This window comes from Rhinoderma darwinii, chromosome 5 (genome assembly GCF_050947455.1).
Source record: "Rhinoderma darwinii isolate aRhiDar2 chromosome 5, aRhiDar2.hap1, whole genome shotgun sequence".
Classification (NCBI taxonomy): Eukaryota; Metazoa; Chordata; class Amphibia; order Anura; family Rhinodermatidae; genus Rhinoderma; species Rhinoderma darwinii.
Window position 1 is genome coordinate 213,852,733 of NC_134691.1, and position 8,335 is coordinate 213,861,067.

Below are 8,335 nucleotides of genomic sequence, written 5' to 3' on the forward strand. Positions count from 1 at the left end.
ATATACTTTGGACATGTTATTTAGTGCAACATTTTTGGAAAAGAATATTCCCTCTTATGGAAAAGATGGCAGACCTGAAGGACTTATGTTATGAGGATATTTTATATGGACAATTTGGATGCCCGACCGCGAATCAGAAGACAATAGCATGGAAGACAATGAATTGCGCCAAAGAAGCTCTTTGGAAGGCCAGGAGCATCCTTTTTAAACACGACGTTTTAACAACGGATGATGTTTTAGGTCTATGTTTTAGTGAAATGTATTTATATTATTTAATTGACAGGAAAGCAAATGCCACCCTTCTAAATAGATGGTTTGTGACTGACTGGAACTCCAATAAATAAATATTTGCCGCCATGTCCCCCTATAAATTTTAATGTAATTTGATTTTACTATTGTTACAATGTGAAAATGATCATTTAATTGTAATGTAATTTATTGTAAAATTTAATTTTTTATCAATAAATCATTGACACCCCCGCGAGGGGGTAGCCAACTGAAAAAACAATCTCTTCTTATCAGTTTAATATCTGATACATACCCTATCTGGGGACCATATATTAAATGGATTTTTAGAACAGGGAGATGGAAATAGAGCTTGCTCTGTCCATTCCACGCATTGACCTGGTATTGCAGTATCTCCAGGACCGATGCACCCTTTCCTAAACCAGTGACTAAAATCAGATGTGAAAAGTGCTTTTTGCTTTTGCCATAGTTTGTTTCTTTCAGATTAATCCCATTATTTTAAAGCCTGTTGTACAATGCCTTGATACAAAGCATGTTTTGTAATATGTGATAATGACCTAATTTATTAAATGACTTGATGAATAGATTGCCACCTCTTGTGTTGGGTGTGTTGTGTCTGTTTCTGTGTTTCCTGCATTTCAATTTGGAACAGCTCATTCACCTTCCTTTTCCTCTCTCCCTCCTCCTAGGTAAGTTCAAGAGCTGCACCTGAGCAAGCCAGTCACTCAGTCAAGTAGTGGAATAGTGAAATAGTGGAGTTGAGTATAGGAACAGCAAGCAGCCATTGCACCCGCCACAATGGACCTGTGTGAACTAGATGGATGTGATGGAATGAGCTCTCCTCCCTACATTTGAAAGTAGTAAGATTTGAAGTTGCAACAAACCCTCCCTCGCCTACAAAGACATCACCAATTTGGATTTGTTACTATGTTACCTGGAATTATAACAAACTGTGAAAGGATGGAGGTTGTAGGAGGAGGAGGAAGGAGAAGAAGTTGTCAGTAAAGTTTGGGGATGATGCCTATTTGCCATTTAGCAGTCCCCTGTCTCCCTCTTGTGGCCTCCTGGAGGCAGCTAGCTGTGCAGGCAACATGGGCACATGTTGCTGTGTTGCCCTCCAAGGCAACACTGAGTGACTGACTGAGCAGCAACGTTTAATATAAGGTTCTGACGGAACTTTGTGCGTGTCATAGTGGGGCCCACAGCAGAGAGAGCAAGCCTTATGACATCAAAATGGGACCTCAGACAGACAAGCCTGGGCCCAGGCAGTGTTGGTCAGCAGGCACTGTATTGCAGGTGATCGAAGGCGTGAAGGGAGAAGGGGTGGCTTTGGGCATGCACTTGCAGCTGCTAGCGTTTGTCTGCACGGCAGGAGGGCATTTGGGCGTTGCCAGGAAGGCGTTTTTATGTAGATTCCTCCGCTTTCTGCACTTCATTGTGGTGCAAGCAAAAGAACCAAATCCTGTCTAGCTTCCTCTCCGGCCTTTATTCACCTCCCGCCTGCCTAGCTGCTTGTGTGAGTGTGTGAGCCGGCAGGGCCCCACGGAGGTGCCTAGGAGTAGGCTGAATCACTGCAAGGGGTGAACAGCAGTATTGGCCAGGCTTTGCCAACACATGCCACTTTCAGATTATCGCTTCTCGGCCTTTTGGCAAAGATCAGTGGTGGGGGACTGCTGCTGGTTTGCTTTGGAAGGAATGATCAGGGTCCTACTTGCGGGGGGCCCTTGGATATTTTGAGCTGCGATCGTGGGTTGGTGAATTTTGTTAGCCTGAAAAATGTCTCGTGGACTCAAGGACACTGTACGACTTTACGTCGGTACCGAAAATCGAAAGGACATGGGATTGGACAACATCGTTTTGGACGTTTTGAAGAAACTGGAGTACCTACAGGTAAAAGATGTATTGGGGTTACAAGATTTTCAAAAGCAGGGGATTTATGATGTTACTCTTTCTTCTGCAAGTTTATGCCAGCGAGTGTATATGGACTTGATGATGATGAAGGAAGAAGGGAAGACGGACACGATCAGGAAAGTATCTATTGACCCATTATTTATGAAGAAAAAAACAACTGTGATCGTACATATCTATAACCCCAAAGTTTCGGATCAAGTCGTATCTGCTTTTTTGAAAAGATACTGTGATGAGGGGATTTTTGTTGAACGCTGTAGGAATAGACATGGATACCTGAACAGCAAGAGGAAATATCTGGTCAGGCTCACTCTGGATGTAAGCGCTTTGAATGGGATAAGGTGTATACCATCTTCATTTTCTATAGGAGGGGAGAGAGGGTTTTTCTTTTATTAAGGACAAATCTGTTTTTGTAGGAAATGCAAAACATATGGGCATGTGCAGGAGAATTGCCCTGAAACTGGTGTGTGCTGTAGGCACTGTGGATCAGCAAAACGTGTTTAAAGATTGCCAGGTTAAAAATACATGTGATATTTGTGGAGGTGCTGACCATTTGGCCAAAAAATGCTTGCTTTGTAAGGAGGGTAATAAACCAAGGTCCTATGCTGATGCTGCTGGAGGTAGGAATTTTGGAGGTGCTGCCAGGAGTGGGGATAGTGATGCAGTAAGTATAGGACAAGAAGGAGGGAGTAGTGCTGCAAAGTATAAGGAAAAAAGGGATGATGGGGTGAGCGCTCCAAAAGAAAGGAGGGAAAAAACTGTTATTAGTACTACAGGTCTCAGTCAGATAGGTAAGAAAATGGTGGGGGGAAAAAGGGCGTCGGCTGCTAGCAGAGGAGAGATGGAGGCTGCTGAGAAAGATGATGGTGTTTTGCATAAACCCTTTACAAGTGTTGCTAAAAAAATCAGAGGTAGATTTTGAATCCCTGTTTGATATAGGCACTGTGGGGCTCTCCCTAAGTGAGGATGACCGTTTTGAGTGCCCGGACCATGTGGTGGGGGAAGGTGCAGTCAGACGGGCGGCTGTTTTTGATTATTTGGAAAACATAAAGGCAGACAATTTGTTTACAGGAGTGTGCAATAAAGTCATCCCCACATGAGTGAGTGGAAGAGGGGACAATCGTTTTGGTCCCCTCGCACTGAAAATAAGAATGAAGGTATTGGAATTTTAGACTGTATTATCGTTTTACCTGGGTGTTTTATCATTTTAAACTTGGAGATTTTTGGTCAGAGAATTTGTGTTTTCAAAGTATATACCCCAGCTAAAAAGCAAGCACGAGTATCGTTTTTAGAGTCTCAAGTTTTTTATGCCGGGTAGGGATTTTACGGTTGCATTCGTTTTGCAAATGACCGGGAAGGCTCCACAGACGTAAAGATTGATATTACCACCAATATACTGAACCAAATTGTGCAGGATTTGCGTTATACGGATGTGGGTCTGATGGTGAATATAGATGAGAAATTTACTTATATAGCCGATAGTGGGCGCTGTAGATCCCGTTTCGATGTTTTTGCATCTGAAGGGGTTAAGGCGACCCAGTGTACCCAAGTGACGACACCTTTTTCAGATCATAAAATTTGTGCGCTGAAATAAGTATTACGGAGTCTACAGTATTTGGTAAAGGTCTGTGAAAGCTAAATGTGAACTTGCTCAAAGAAGATGATGTGATAGATTTTACAAAGGTGTTTTTTTCTGTGTGCGCAGACAACAGGCTTTTAGTAATGTACTTTTATGGTGGGACTGGGCGAAAGTGAAATTTATTAAATATTTTAAGTCTGTTGGTTTTAAAAAGGCGCAAAAAAGGAAAGAGATGCTGTACTTGTTTTAAAATTGGCGGCTATGTATAAATTTCAGCAGGTGGGGATTGATGTTGATGAAGAAATTAAGGAGGTTAAGAGAGAAATGAAGGAGAATTTAATGGAAAAAGGGAAAAATATTGTTTACAATGCAAAGGTACAGCATCTCGAGGAAAAAGAGCAATGTTCCCGTTTTTTTTTTAAGAAGTGTTTTAAACCCAAAGGTTGTTTTAAGTAGTATTAAATGATGAGATGGTGGAGAGTATTAGTGGGTTTTATGAAGCACTTTTTAATAATGAAAGCAAAGCGAGTAATTCATGATTATTGTAATATTTACAAAAATAATATTCCAAAAGAAGAGGCTGAAATTTTGAAGGAGGATGTACAGGACGATGAGATTAGAGGAGCAGTAGAAGGGACGGCAAAAGGGAAAACTCCTGGCAGTGATGGCCTCCCTGCAGAATTTTATTCTGCTTGTTGGCATTTTATTGGTAGCGAAGTATGTCGGGTGGTGAGATATGTTTTTAATACTGGGATTTTATCTGAGTCTATGAAGAAGGGAGTGATTACTCTTATCTATAAGAAAGACGATGAAAGGGAGATTAAAAACTGGCGCCTGATATCGTTGCTGAATGTGGACTACAAAATGGTAGCGAAGATCATCGCCAACAGAATATCTGTGGTGATTGGCAAAATGGTAGATGAGTACCAAACATGTGCAGAGCCAGGGAGGAGGATTTCTGATAATTTATTGCTTTTAATAGACATTTATTGTACGAATTTTAATGACGCTTATTTATTGATTGAAGCTATAGACTTTGAAAAAGCTTATGATAAAATCTCACACCGGTTTTTATTTACTGCATTGGCACATCTAGGTATGCCAGATAGTTTGCTGAAAGTAATTAAGGGCCTCTATAAGGGGGCAAATAGCCAGGTGTTGGTTAATGGACATGTGGGTCCAGTTTTTAAAATTTTGTCTGGTGTGAGACAGGGGCGCCCGCTGTCACAGATTTTATTTATCTGTGCTATTGAGGCTCTATTGAAAAACGTGCAAAAAGATAAGAGTGTGGATGGTTTTCATGTGCCTGGGAGCAATGGGAAACGTGTAAAATCACTGGGATAAATGGACGATGTAGTTTTTGTATGCAATTCCCAAGCAGATATTAGAGTGAATTTGCACGTCCAGATTTTTTGTTGTGTGACCGGGATGTCGGTAAATTGGGCCAAGTGTCAACTGTGTAATTATGGAAGGAAGGAGGATGTGGTGGTGGATAGGGTTAAAAAAGTTAACGACGTGAAGGTGTTGGGCGTCATCTTTGAGGAAAATTTTAAAGGGAAGCAAAGTTATGAAAAAGTGGAAGAAAAATTGGAAAAAAAACTAGCTTTCTGGAAATTGAGAAATTTATCTTTGAAAGGGAAAATTTAAATTATCAAGGCCTTTGTTCTACCACTATTATTGTATACGGCAGTCATCTTTCCGCCTGGAAAATTATGGACAAGGAGAGTTACAAGGAAATATTCGTTTTTTTCTAGGGATCAAAAATGGAGAAAATAAGGAGGACTGTGGTAACAAGGAATACGAGACAAGGTGGATATGACTTTCCCGATATTGATTTGTTTTTGAAGATGCATTATTTTTTAACAATTTTTAGAACTGTAAGGTGCTTTTCCAGGACTGCAGATATGTGTCGGTTTTTAGCAGGATGGCTTTTTATCAAGTGGGGCTGGTGTGAAAAGGATTTGAGGAGACCAGTATCCCTGATTGTTCCCTGTTTTTATGTGATCCTTAGATCCTTTCATCAGTACGGTTTGAGCTCCCTAGGTGAACCTGAGAAAAAGAAAATAAAAGCATATGTTAAAAGGAATGAAATTGTATGTGATGTTCCGTTCTGCAATTTGGTACAAGCAGATAAAATTTGGCAGTGTTATAAATTTTTGGGTTTGTCAAATAGGCAAACGGATGTGGCATGGCTGTCTCTGCATGGTTGCCTCCCAACTAGATCTTTTTTTAAATGGTAGAGGAATAGTAGTGAGTGACGTCTGCCCAAGAGAAAGTTGTGGAGGCATAGAGACTATACAGCACATTTTTTGGACCTGCCCTTTTGCTAGGAGTGTTTTTGGAATACTGGAAAAGATTTTTAAGGCACTTACAGGTTTTAGTAGTTTTACTTTTCAAGTGATTTTAGTCGGTCAAGATTTTAATACGCAGATGGATTTTGGAACATGCTGGATTGCTTTTAGTATTTTTAAAGAAATGCTATGGGATGTAAGGAATTTGTTGATTTTTAAAAAAAAATCTTTCCCCTGAGCAATGCAGCAGAATCTTTTTATCCAGACTTTTACTGTTTATTTATGCGACAAGAAGAGAATTGGAGAAGATAAAGCGGAAGAGGTATGGAAACTCAAGATGGGGTAGGCTGCTATAATTTAATCTTGACCGTTTTTTTTTTATTCAAAAGGTAGGGTTTTTTGTTTCCTGTCAGGCTTGTACTTCCAAGGATGTTTTTTGAAGGGCTCTTTCTATTGATGAGTCATGTGGCATGTAATGATGTTTCGGATAACAAGAGTCTTTAAACTGAGGGAAAAATAAATAAGTAAAAAAAATCAGTTTAATATCTGATACGTCCCCTATCTGGGGACCATATATTAAATGGATTTTTAGAACAGGGAGATTGAAATAGAGCTTGCTCTGTCCACTCCACGCATTGACCTGGTATTGCAGTACCTCCAGGACCGGTGCACCCTTTCCTTATGCATTGACTAAAATCAGATTTGAAAAGAGTTTTTTGTTTTTGCCAATGTTTGTTTCTTGCACATTGGATCTCTCCTTTAATCCCATTATTTGAACGCCTGTTGGACAATGCCTTGATACAATGCATGTTTTGTAATAATGACCTAATTTATTAAATGACGATGAATACATTGCCACCTCTTGTGTTAAAGAGCAGCACCTGAGCCAGCCAGTCAGTCTATCAGCCAGCCCACAGCCACTGATTGATGCAGCCAGCAGCACAGTCAAGTAGTGGAATAGTGGAGTGGAGTAGTAGGGGGAACAGCAAGCAGCCATTGCACCCGCCACAATGGACCTGTGTGCACTAAATGGATGTGATGGAATGAGCTGTCCTCCCTACATTAGAAAGAAGATTTGAAGTTGCAACAAACCCTCCCTCGTCTACAAAGAGAGCACCAATTTGGATTTGTTACTATGTTACCTACCTGGAAGATTAACAAACTGCAAGGATGGAGGTTGTAGGAGGAGGAGGGAGGACAAGAAGGTGTCAGTAAAGTTTGAGGAGGATGCCTAATTGCCATTTAGAAGTCCCCTGTCTCCCTCTTGTGGCCTCCTGGAGGCAGCTAGCTGTGCAGACAACATGGGCACATATTGCTGTGTTGCCCTCTTAGGCAACACTGAGTGACTGACTGAGCAGCAACGTCTAATATAAGGTTCTGACGGAACTTTGCGCGTGTCATAGTGGGGCCCTAAGAAGTGAGAGCAAGCTTTATGACATCATAATGGGACCTCAGACAGACAAGCCTGGGCCCAGGCAGTGCTGGTCTGCAGCAAGCAGGCACTGTATTGCAGGTGATCGAAGGTGTGAAGGGAGAAGGGGTGGCTGTGGGCATGCACTTGCTGCTGCTGCCAGTGTTTGTCTGCACGGCAGGAGGGCATTTGGGCGTTGCCAGGAAAGAGTTTTTATGTAGATTCCTTCACAGCATTGTGGTGCAAGCAAAAGAAGCAAATCCTGTCTAGCTTCCTCTCCGGCCTTTTTTCACGTCCCGAGTGCCTGGCTGTTCGAGTGTGTGAGCCGGCAGGGCCCCATGGAGCTGCCTAGGAGTAGGCTGAATCGCTGCAAGGGGTGAATAGCAGTATTGGCCAGGCTCTGCCAACGCGCGCCACTTTGGGGTTATCGCTTCTTGGCCTTTTGGCTAAGATCAGAAGTGGATCAACAAGCTGAAGGTATGGAGCCTCAAGGAGTGAGGAACACCATTCGGTTTCTGGTGAAGTCAGATAGCACTAGAAGATATGATATAAAAACAAACGCACTAGGTAACCTTGGCCTCAATGAGCGCAATGATTTAGGTGTGTTTTTATAACTTCTGTCTTTTTTAACATGTGCCGTGTTTTATGTTTATATGTTTCCATGACAACCCACGAAACTCACGCATATAAGGGCGTGTAGGCGTGTGCTCTCAGCAGAAGGCTTGAGAAAGCGTGTCTACGCGAAACAGCTGTTGCCTGTAATCTGTGTACTCCGTCTCTCCCCCCACTTCATTTTGTGAGCAAATAAAGCATTTGAAAACGTTGAATACGGTGAGTGAGGCTCTATTTCCTTCTTGATTCATTGTGTTACAAATTAACTTTCCTTGCTGAGCCAGCACC

General features: G+C 41.8%; 2 non-coding genes across 2 annotated transcripts; both read left to right on the forward strand.

Moving 5' to 3' along the window:
* Window positions 1-463: 463 nt before the first annotated feature.
* On the forward strand, window positions 464-661 carry LOC142654440 (U2 spliceosomal RNA). The gene has a single exon (XR_012849049.1). It is a non-coding gene; the product is annotated as a U2 spliceosomal RNA (small nuclear RNA).
* Window positions 662-6,517: 5,856 nt separating this feature from the next.
* On the forward strand, window positions 6,518-6,701 carry LOC142654456 (U2 spliceosomal RNA). The gene has a single exon (XR_012849058.1). It is a non-coding gene; the product is annotated as a U2 spliceosomal RNA (small nuclear RNA).
* Window positions 6,702-8,335: the final 1,634 nt, after the last annotated feature.